Raw genomic sequence first — 12,488 nt, 5'->3', positions numbered from 1 at the left:
TCCAACAAAAATATTCCTCAAGAATGAAGACCAAAAAAAAAAAAGATATTTTCAGATAAAAACAAAATACCAAGGTAAAATACAATACCTTGCTAACTCCACTTAAACTCATTAATAGTATCTGTTAATTTAGGATGTAAACATATTTGTTTCTTTGGTACTCCCAAGTGTTCTGGGAGTTTGACTAGCTCTCATCTGTACACAGATTCCCCACTTGCCAAACCCTACTTCTGTTTCTCCTTCTGTGTATCAACGTGTATTGAAAGCTTATTTACTGAATGGTAATGAAGAACTGTAATTCTGAGCAAATAGTCTGTGCCAAAATCCTTCTATGAATATTATATTTAATCTTTACCCTTATCAACAGTTGAGGCTGGTACTATTAGGATAGAATTACAGATGAGAAAATAGGCTGAGAGAGACTAATTACCAGTAACATTTCCAAGGTCACACAGCTAGTTAGTGCTAGAATCAGGCCCAAGTAGAGGTCCTTGACCTGCTTGAATACCATTTCATGGACATTTATATATAGCTTGAAGACTAAGTCCCTTAAGGACCCCTTCTAAGATCTTCCTTACACTATTTGAACCACTAATTCTTTTTTTATTTTAAAGTAAAAATTTCAGGCTAATACTTTGATTGCCTGTTGACTGCCTGCGTTCTCCTTCTACCCATATTCTCCCTCTTTTATGAATACAGAATACCCCATCAGCCCTCAACACAACATACACTGCCATTTTAGCTGAGCTCATAGCTGCTCAACTAGACACTATAACTCCTGGCCTTCCCTGGAGGCAAGTGTGGGCCATGTGACCAAGTTGGGGCAAGTGGGTTAAAAGTACGTCCACAGTTCAACTTCTGGTCAGCTTCTTAAAGAAAAACACACTTGCCATAGGCCCTCTATTCCCCCTTTTCTGAGGGCTATAAAATACAAACATTAGCCTTTACCTTGGACCTGGAGATGGAAGCTACATTTGAAAGGCAGCAGAGCCAACCTGAGCACCAGCCCCCAAAGATGGCTCCGGATGGCTCACTGCTAGACTGGGCATGGAACACCTTTACAACAATTTAAAGGAAACCAAAAGGTTAAAACATTTAAAGGCATTTACTGAAAACCTGGGTATGTGACTTTGGCATTTTACTTAACCTCTCTACGTTTTTGTGTCTTCATCTGTAAAGTGGGGTGATCATTTCACTTTTTACATAGGGCTGGCCGGAGGAAGGAGTAAGATGTGTATTGACATTAGCACAGTGCCTGGCCCAGAGCAAGAGCCCACACATGCTACATTTATTGTTTGTCATGGAGCTAGATTATATAGAAGATTCAACTATAGACAGTCTTTGCCTTCAAGTACTGAGTGCCCTCAGACTCTGAAGGGAAAACCTACTTAACAATAGTGTTGACCTACAAATGGAGAGAGAACTTGCAGCTGCTAGAACAGGAGGTAATGATGTCATAGGCTGTTTTGATCTCCATTTGACATCCCTCCTATTTCACCATCCTCAACTCTTCATCTCTCTTAGAAGAATAGTGGGTGTTTTTAAAAACACTTCTTCTATAGTTCTGAGGGATATATATATGCCTCAGGTTAATTCGTAGAAAATTAGTACCTCATTTTGAGGCCAGCTCATCACTGGATTACTAAAATGATAGATGTCTCTGGATAAAATTACTATTTTCTTGCTATATTACTACAAACTCCCCTCCCAGTCCTGCACGCCCCTTCCCAATCTGAATTCTTCTCTCAATTCTCTTTCAAAATGATAGGTACTAATACATTTAGAAGGAGACAGCATGGACGACTGTTCAACATTCAATTTGTGTCTTCAGCACCAACAGAGGAAAGGTTAGAAGTGTAAGTGCAGTCCCTTGTTTATTGTAATTTCACAGCTATGGCAAATGCCACAGAAATCAGGGCTGGCTGCAGAAATTAGTTAAAACCTGGCAGTCACTTTTCCTTTCCCTTCGCTGCCTCATCTCTTTTCAGGGTGGTTGCCAGTTAATGCTTTGAATATGTTAATTTGTGGAAATAAGGACTAAAAGGAAGGACAAGGAGAGGAGGGCTTAGGGAGAGCTGGGGCAGGGAGGGGAGGGCTAGACTGGCAAAGGAGGGGGGGACACCAGAGAGAAGGGGTGAGAAAATGGGAGGGAAGGGAAGAAGAGGCAGAGGGCAGAGCATGCACAGTTTAGATAGAAGTAGAGGCAACTTTTAAATGAAAAGGGGGAAAAAGAAGGTACATACATGAAGAAGAAGAGTCATTTTAATTTTCTCTTTCTGGTGATGATATAAGGATGATGGAGGAGAAATGTAGCAATAATCTCAAAACTAACGAAAGAGGCAAATCTAATCTCCCTTTTTTAGCATCTGGAAAATTTAAAAGAGCACTATTTGTATCCCTTCTAAGACAGTCATCTCCTTGTCACCCACCCCACCCCCATTCCCTATCCTGCTTCTGGTAATATGTTATTGCCAACATCTAAGCGGAGGAGTAACTCAGAGAAGGCCAGACTTCACCTCCCAACCCTAGATTTTAACCTCCTCGCAGGGTTTGGCCTCCCTGGATTTGCCAGGACCTAGGAATGGTTTAAGTAAGTGAGGTACTGGGAGTCAAAGCAGCATTTAAGGAGCCTTCAGGCTGTGGGGCCCTGACAGCTTTAGGAAAAGGCCTTGTGTGGGGGGGGATCCCGCCATTACCCAAGGGTGCTGCCTCTATGCCCCATGCCTTGCAGCCTCCCCCACCCAGAGGGCTGCTCAACTGCCACAGAAAAAGCAGGGTTAACTCGCCTCCGAATCTGCTATACCTTGGTAGGAGGAGGATGAAACAGAACACAGAAGTTGAGAGGAAAATGGCTTAGAAAACTGAGGGACAACAACAGGCCATGAGATCTGAACCCCAGTTTCTAGGTTTGTTCCTACTAGTTACAGCTCAGCACTTATGAACAAACTGTCTTTGAAACAATTTTTCTTTGAACAAATATACCCGGCTCAAGGAGACTTAAAACAAGGGAGCATTCATTCATATTCCCGTAAGCACGTCTGGCTATATATTCTTTCCCAATTTCCAAGAATTGTAATTTTTGCAGAAGGTTCTAGATGAACAACATTGGATACTGTCTGGGTTTGCTTCTCATATAGAGGCTGGTGTCCACATTTGTGACTTCATTCTTCCACTCTTCCAGTGCCTTTTCATTGAACTATTACAGTCCAGCCCCTTCTTCTATTTCCCTGTCATAACACAAATGCCCCCCACATTGGCAAAAGCCCAAGAAAGTCCCAGCTCAGCTGCCTTAGGAAGGAGAATCCAGCACCACTTGTCATCAGCAAGGTGCCTTTCACCAAACAAGCTAGACTGATTCCCGAACCTACCACGGAAAATGCTCAACATTCCATTAGTGGCTTGAACCTTTCAGTTCCACTTGAGACAGATTTGGGTTGACTTGTGAGAGGCTGAGATATAATTTACAGCTGAATTGGAAAGAAAAACAAATGAATTGTTGGATATTTCCTCTGTGTGTGGAGTTTTAAAAGCTTTTTCTGCTGACTTCTTATATCTGCCCTGTAGTATAAATAATAGAGACCTCCTTTGGTAAAACTAGTCACCAGCTGAAACTGAGTGGGTGCATGAGAAAAGAGCCCATTGCCATGAGGCATAAGGGCAGCGCGGTATGATGGTTATAAGTACAGAGTCTGAAGCTAGATTCCTGGAGTTCAAATCTAAGTTCCATCAGTTATTACTTCTGGGCCCCTGGGAAAGTTAATCTGTGACTTAGTTTCTTCTACTGCAAAACACAAGTGTTAATGTTGTGAATTTCATGGAGTTGTGAAATTGTAAGTAAGCTAACAGCTGGCACATAGAAGCGCTCCACCTGTATTAACTATGACGATGGTGATGATGAATGCTTTGGAATATGTAGTGGGGTCTTGGTTGCTGTGAGAGTCATGCCCAGGAGGAAGAGCCCTGGGTTAAGTGACCCCATCTTCCAATTGCCTTTTAATTGCGAATACTGACCATAATAAAGAGAGCAGATTAAAGAAAAGATAAGCAAAAAATTGAGGTGTATTTTCCCAGGAGCCCTGCTGGTTAAACATCCCCCACCCCAACTAAAGATAGCTAAAAATTAAGGGATTCCTAAGAGAGGCTTATGCTGTACACAAAGAAACAGCATAGAAACTACAGTTTTACTGATTATGCAATTGTGAGTTTAGGGTTGTGAATGACACCAGCTGTCCCCAAATGAAACATTTGGAGCTATAGTCACATTTATTAGCACTGAATTGATTTACAAAACTCAAGGAGGGCACGGAATTCCTATGAACTGTAAATTAGTAAATTGCTTTTTAATCTACCATAAAAGATCACTGAAAAGTCCTTTTAAAGTCAAAGGTCTGCTAATTCAATCATGAACACGTTTACCCAATGGTGCTCAAGGCAAGAGGGAACCTTGAAGGCTGTGCAATTGCCATATAAAACATATAATTTAAGAAGTGATTTAAGTTTAATTACAGTATCGAATGCAGATATGTATTATTCTGAGGAGACACTGGCCTTGGCACTAATATTTACTTTAAAAATATCTAAAAATGAAATGCGCTTCCTGCCCTGTGTGCTTCCTGATCATACTTCTCTGTAAACCAAGAAAGATAACGGTGAGCAGGGCAATCCTGATGTCCATTTCGGGCAGTGTGCGCTCTCCTCGCCCCAGGGTCCAGAGAGGACAAGAGAGGGGTATGGCCTGGAGCAGGCATTGTAGGGTACACACCACATCAGAGATGGAAATGGCTGTAGTTCAGCCATCTTTCCCCCATTTATAGGTGCAGAAACTGAGAGCGGAATGGTGAGGTGATTTGCTTGCCATTGATTAGGGTCCATATCAGAGCTAAAACCCCATTCTCTTTTTTTTAAATTAAAGTATCATTGATAGACAATCTTATATTGGTTTCAAATGTACAACACAGTGGTTTAACAGTTACCCATATTATTAAATCCTCACCCCCTCTAGTGTGCTTGCTATCTGTCAACATAGAAGATGTTACAGAATCATTTACTGTATTGTCTATGCTGTGCTACTATCCCCGCGACCAACTTATATTATGATTGAGAATTTTTGTGCCCCTTAAACCCACCTCACCCTCCCCACCTCCCCATCCCAACCCTCCCCCATGGTAACCACCAGTCCCTTCCCGTGTTTACTGATGTAAAATCCCATTCTCTTAATTCAGCTCTTTCTACTTTCCCTGTGGTTCTCAAATTTGAAAGTGCTGAAAAACTACCCACAGATCTTGTTTGCTTCTCCTATTCTGACTCTGCAGGACTGAGGTGTAGTTACATTTTTAACAACTTCAGGTAATCTGAATGCAAATGGATCCAGAGACCACACTATGAGAAACTCTGCTATAGGTCAAAGTGTCTTATGGAGGTTGCTTTTCAGTTTATTAAATTATTCAGCTAATCAATCCAGAAGCAAAAGCCTTTTGAAAAGTCATACAAATGCACCTGCAATGCCTGACTTTGCCCCTCAGGATACTTCTCTACTCCAAGTATCATCCAGGGAGCAGTCACAACAGCCTCACCTGGAAGCTTCTTAGAAATGCAGAATCTTAGGCAGCACCCCAACTAAATGAGTCAAAACCTGTATTTTAACAAGATGCTTAGGTGAGTTGAACAGATAGCAAAATTTGAGAAGCACTGATTAAAGGCCCAGCCCCTTTCCCCAGGAGACTGTTCTAGTTATCTACTGCTGCATAATCAACTACTGCAAAATCCATGGTTACAACAATGATGTCATTCTAACAAAAACAGTTATTCTATTTCATGATTTTATGGATCAGGACTCACCTGCATGATTTGTTCTGTTTCATGATAACTGGGACCTTGACTGCGGTGGCTCCAGTGTCTGGAGATGGATGAGACAGCTCAACCAGATCCATGTGTCTAGGGCCTCAGTTCTTCTCCACGTGGCATATGTTGGGGCTGTAATGTCCAATATAGTGCCTTCATCTGCCTGATTGGCATGTGGGTTGATAAGGTTGAAAGCTGGGGGCTGGAAAGCATCACTCTTTTTTTACACAAAAAGTGATGTCAGGGGAGTTAGATTTCTGACACCGTGGCTGGCTTTCCTCAGTGAGAGGTTTCCAAGAAGCAGGGGTAGAGGCTGCCAGTATCTTAAAGCCTGGGCTCTAAGTCACAAAGCCTGCCAAATTCAAGGGGCAGGGACATGGACCCCAGCTCTCAGTGGGAGGAGAATCTGTGGCCATCTCTAACCTACCACATGGCTCACTAACCTGCATGGGAAATGCTTAAGATTGTGGAGCATCCTGAGATGGTTCATGGCCAAAGGCCAGACTGTGAGGTCTAAATTGTCAGTAAAATGTGAGGTGAGAAAAGGGAGATAAGCTGGAAAAGGCTTTATAGGGGGAGATGGGATTCAAATTGGTCTTGGAAGCATGAAGAGGGGCTGGACAAGCAGAAAGAAAAGGAAAGGGTAATCCAGAGTAATTTCTAGATCTACAGTAGCCTAAGGCTAGTTTGCTTTTGCCCTCTCCCCACCCTACTCCCCTCTGGGCCCTGGGTTTCCACCACACTAGAAGGGTGTCTTCTATGTTGTTGTCTTCCATGGCAACATTGTATGTAAATTTGTGAAGTAATAACAGCTTTTAAGATTAAAGTTTCCAAAGAAACCTGAAAGTTGTCATAGGTTCACCACCACACTAATTATTCAGAGAAAATCAGCAGCTTCTAACTACATTGGAGAGAGTGGTTTGCTCAAATCTGAGTAATATTTTGTATAGAATGCATAGGTAATTCTAGGCTTGATTTTTCCTTTGCTCTAAATGGAAATATTTAGCCATTCTGTAGGAAACCTAACCCTTTGAATAACCCTTGGATTCAGAGAAGCAGCCAGCAATATATGTACAAATGAGTAATTTTTTTTTTTTCCATTTTTTTTTTTTTTTTTTTTGAGAGGGCATCTCTCATATTTATTGATCAAATGGTTGTTAACAACAATAAAATTCAGTATAGGGGGGTCAACGCTCAATGTACAATCATTAATCCATCTCAAGCCTAATTCTCGTCAGTCTCCAATCTTCTGAAGCATAACGAACAAGTTCTTACATGGTGAACGAATTCTTACATAGTGAATAAATTCTTACATGGTGAACAGTACAAGGGCAGTCATCACAGAAACTTTCGGTTTTGATCATGCAATATGACCTATAAACAATCAGGTCAAATATGAATATTCGTTTGATTTTTGTACTTGATTTATATGTTGATCCCACATTTCTCCTATTATTATTATTATTTTTATTTTTAATAAAATGCTGAAGTGGTAGGTAGATGCAAGATAAAGGTAGAAAACATAGTTTAGTGCTGTAAGAAGGCAAATGTAGATGATCAGATGATCAGGTGTGTGCCTATGGACTAAGTATTAATCCAGGCTAGACAAGGGCAGCAAGACATCCACGGATGCAGAAGATTTCTCTCAAAGCAGGGGGGGTGAGGTTCTGAGCCTCACCTCTGTTGATCCCCAAATTCTCACCTGATGGCCCCCCTGCGACTGTGCCTGTCTTAGGTTGTTCCTCCCTTGAGGAATCTTACCCGTCTCTGGCTAACCAGTCATCTTCCGGGGCCATACAGGGAAATGTAAAGTTGGTAAGTGAGAGAGAAGCCATATTGTTTGCAAAGGTTAGCTTTTTACTTCTTTGCAGATTTATGCCCTGTGGCTTCTATGCCCAGCAACAAATGAGTAATTTTTTAAAAGAAGGAAACCAATTGAGCATAAAATAGGGTCCCAGTTATATAAAAATAAATATAGATAAAATATTAGAAGAAAAAATGGCAAACCATTAACTGATTTGGGTTGTGAAAATATGCACTTTCCTTTTCTCCAGTATCTCTATAAGTTTTCTACAATATGTGTTATTTTCATAATCATAAAAACATATGTGTTTAAACATATATTTTGATTTTGAAAGATTTGAAGAACCCTCACTTAGCAATGAATTCTTCAAAAATACAGTTTTTATAAACCCTGTCACAAACCCTTCCAGAGACCCACATGCCAGCATTTGCCCTGATAAATGCCATTTCGGTTCTTCAAGATTTACTTGTCAGGGAATCAAGACACATGGAAAGAGTTATTTCAGAAGGAAACGTTCCAGGATCCTGGACGCGGATGGTGCTGTCCTCAGCCCCTGTCATCCTTCTTCACCGAGAGTGCCGCCATCGCTCAGGCTCCAATGCAGCTGGGCAGTAGCCACGTTTCTATGTTGATCTTCATCTCCTTTTTGGCAAAAGTCTGTGAATTGAGGCTCAGCTCACATTCTTTCATACTAATCAGACACCAGAACCAGTTACAACCAAGGCAGGCCCTGAGGTGGGGTGATGTGAAGCTGACCAGGCATTCTTTTTCATAGGCCGGAGAGCCACGGCTCTCATACCTGCGCTAAATTATCGGCCAGCACAACCCTTCTCTTGCTTTTCTTATTCGCTTCCAGTTTGTGCTGCTGCTAAAATATTCTACATTTCAGCTGCCATTATCAGCATTTAAATCATCCATAGTCTAAGGCACCAGCTTTCTTACTGCAGAAGCCACAGACTCAGCAGCCAAGATATCAGCATACTTGAGACTACATCACCTCCTTCTGCCAACCTTAATACCACTATGGCAACCATCAACAGCAATACCCATGATTATTTCAGTAGAAATATTGAACAGATGTGACAGCCTTGTCAAAGTCCTTTGCTGGTGTCCAACCACTCTGTTATACCTTTTGCAATTCTCAAATCTCTTCTGGCCATAATAGAGATAGCATGTGCTGACCTCCTGAGTGGGAAACTGTCCCTGCAGCATCAGCTGGCATATTGAATACCAATACGAGCAATGACTTACACATATCGTGATTTACAGCCTGCTGATCACTTTTACCCACATTCTCCTTTTTGACTCTCAGGACAGCTGAGCCTGTGGTGGTATAACATCACAGAGCACTGGACTTGCTGTCAGAAGTTTCCAGTTCCTGGGCTCCTTACTACCTTTGAACTAGAGCAAGTCACTTTGAACTTGTTTCTGGTCAGTAAAATACTTCTTTTCAACCCAATTTGAAAACCAAATGAAATGGTATACTTAAAAATAATAAATTAGGAAAGCAGGTACTCAAACAAATACTTGTACATGAAAGTTCATAGCAGCACTTTTCACCATAACCAAAACCTAACGTCCATCAATAGGTGATGGATAAACAAAATGAGATCTAGGTATATGATAGAATATTAATCTACTATAAAAAGGAATGAAGTACTAATACATGCTACATCATGGATGAATCTAGTAAACATCATGCTAAGTGAAAGAAGCCAGAGATAAAAGGTCACATTTGCAATAATTCCATTTATATGAAATATCCAGAATAGACCAATCCATTGACACAGAAAGCAGATATGTGATCACAAGGGGCTAAGGAGTGGTGGGAATAGGGAATGACTGCTTAATTGGTAAGGGTTTTCTTTTGGGGTGATGAAAATCTTTGGAACTAGAGACAACATTTTCAAATAAAAAATGTGTTGTTTGCATAATATTGTGGATGTACTAAACCCCACTGAATTGCTCACTTTAAAATGGTTAACTTTTTGTTACATGAATTTTGTTATGTAAATAAAAAAATTAATTATGAAGCACACAAAAGCCCTAGTTAGTATATCCCAGAGACAAACAGTCTCAGAAAGATTAAGTGACTTAGGAAAGGACAAAAACTTGAAAAACAAAAATAAGCAAATTAAAACATGATAAAAACAAAAAATCCATTCTGAGACTAGAATTCTGGTCTTCTGTCAAGCTAGGTTGGTCTGTATGCCATCACCACTGTCCTGGTCTCAGGGTGGAAATAGCAGTTTAAGCTTTTAGTTGTCACCATTCTCTGTTTTGAACTCTCGCCCCAACTCCTGTGCCCTGTTGCCTAATCCAGTCCACGACGTGCCATTGTCAGCCACCTCTTCTCTCTATTAATTCACAGATACTAAGTCAAAATGATAATCTGGCCTAAAGAATGGGGTTTTTGGAAAACCAGAAGAGTTTTTTCATTATCTTGTCTGACGAAAGAGAAGGTTCCTGAATGCCTAGCAGTAAGTAAAAAAGAGAGAGATCTTTGTTAGAAATGTATTCTCTTGGGCCCTACATCAGGCCAATTGAATCAGAACCTGCATTTTGCCAAGATTCCCAGGTTATTTGTGTAGTAGATACACTGCTCTGGGGCTCTAGACTTGTAACAGAGTCTCTACTTATTTGAAATATGAGAATGTTGGAGATGTACAGAACAAGCTCTGCTGGGTCTTTTGGGCCATGTATTCTGACTAAATAGGCTCATTTTCATCTTCATCAACACGAACTGAAAAGCTATGAACAGTGGAGAAAGCACATGTACTGTTCACCAAATTATACCTAATTTTGTGGATAATCCTAGCCTCCATTATTCTTCTATATACTGGAAACAGTAATTCCACCTCTCTAGTCTTCCAGTTCACAGGCAAATGTCTACAAAGGTATTAGCAAATGATCAAATGTCACAATCAATAAAAACTTGGGAGGTCACGTGTCCTGTGGTTCCCAAATGCTATTATTCCTTGGATCAGTTCAAGTTGGCTACCTTAGAATCACCTGGGCAGCACTTCAGAAAAGCAGATTCCTAGGATATAGAATCAGCTCCATCAGTCTGGGAAGAGGGCAGGGAATATGTATTTTAAAAAAGCTCTTCAGGTGATTCCAGTGCAATTAGGCTTACAAACCATCTGTCTAGCCCACCCCATGCATCCCCCACAGAGCTTCCCTACCACCTAGCCTGAATACCTTCAGGGACACACGTACACATTTCATTTCAGAGCTAAGTGTTAGAAAATTCCTTCCAATTTATTGCCTATACCTGCCTGCCTATAATTTCTACCTATAATGTTCTGTCCTTTTGAACAATACAAAATAATATGAATGTGTTTCAGATGTAGAGGCTCTCTTCCATATCATATGACATGACAGCTCTTCAAATAGCTGGCTCCAGGCACTGTGCCCATCTATGTCTTCTCCTTAATAGTATTTTTGCCTTGAAATCTATTTTGTCCAGCAATAATGAAGCTACCAACTTTCTTTTTTTTTTACCCTTTTACTTTTCACTTGTAATAACTTCCATGTATAACAATTTACATGTGTCTTTCATAAGAAATACATAGCTACATTTTTTAAAAGAAAATTCAGTCTAATATCTCTTTGAACTGGCAAATCTAGTTAAACTACATGCATTTATTGTAATTACTAATACATTTGAAATTACTTCTACCATACTATTCTGTGCTTTTCTTTCATCCTGTTTTCTCTCTCTGTAAATTTGATGGAAATAAAAATACCCAAAGTGTTACCTCTATGTAGCACTTTATAATAACTATATACTAATTTGCCTTACTACAGATTCTCAACTCTACTCAACCATGTTCCAATATTAAAAGGTGTATTCCCCAAACTGAAGGCTATACTAATGTCAAAATATCTCCAGCAATACTTTGTTACAGTTGTAAGCTGCTCAGATGCAAAGTGGGGCTGTTAAATAATGAGACTGAATCTATAAACTAAACAATTATATACCTTTGTACAGATACTATTTTCATATGTTCTCTAGTAAATGAAAACAAAAATGAACTTTCCTCTCATGTAATTACTGATTTCATAGAAGTGAATAACTTTATCGTTATACTCAGCATTTTAATATTTGAAAAAATAACAGCAATATAATTCTTCAATGAAAGGAACAAGGAAGAAGGAACCAGACCTAAACACTAATCAAACACTCTACATAGTTTTGATATGGGGCAGGCAGTTAGCCAATATGGTTATTTCCCTCAGTTCCACCATTAGCTTATTTTATGACCAAAGACAAGTTTTCACTTTTTTTCACAGCTCTCTCTCTCCATCTCTAACTTGTAGCTTTACCACTGATCACTGCAATCAGGGAAAGCCCTTAAGGCCCCAGGGCTCCATTTCTTCCTCAAGAATAGGAAGTAAGTGGGACCACTTGGTCTCTAAGCTATTCCCAAACCCAAGCCCCATGATTGTAAATCCTGGATAAGAGACATCTGTTGACAGCACAAGTCGTTTTTTTAGGAGGGTCTGTGCAAGCTTAGTGGGCATATTTTATATTTAACCACTTCATATATCTGCAAGTATATTAATAGCTACAAATATGACCACATGCAAAGATTTGATGGCAACAAACGAGAGCACAGAACAAGAAATCAGAAAACCTAGGCCCTAATCAAACAAGCTCTCTAAAAAATTTAGATATAGAATTCAATGAAAAGCTAACACCGAAAGATATCAGGAAATACCACCTTCAAACCCCCGCTTGCTGTGAGACCAGCACATCTTGTTCTGAGGCCACTGTATTCTGCATCCTCCCGAGGTCCTCGTGCCTTCAGAGCACTCTAACTGCACTCATTCTGCAATG

This window comes from Manis javanica, chromosome 1, assembly GCF_040802235.1.
Source record: "Manis javanica isolate MJ-LG chromosome 1, MJ_LKY, whole genome shotgun sequence".
In the NCBI taxonomy this organism is placed as follows: Eukaryota; Metazoa; Chordata; class Mammalia; order Pholidota; family Manidae; genus Manis; species Manis javanica.
The sequence above is the reverse complement of the archived record's forward strand: the minus strand, read 5'-3'. Positions refer to the sequence as shown.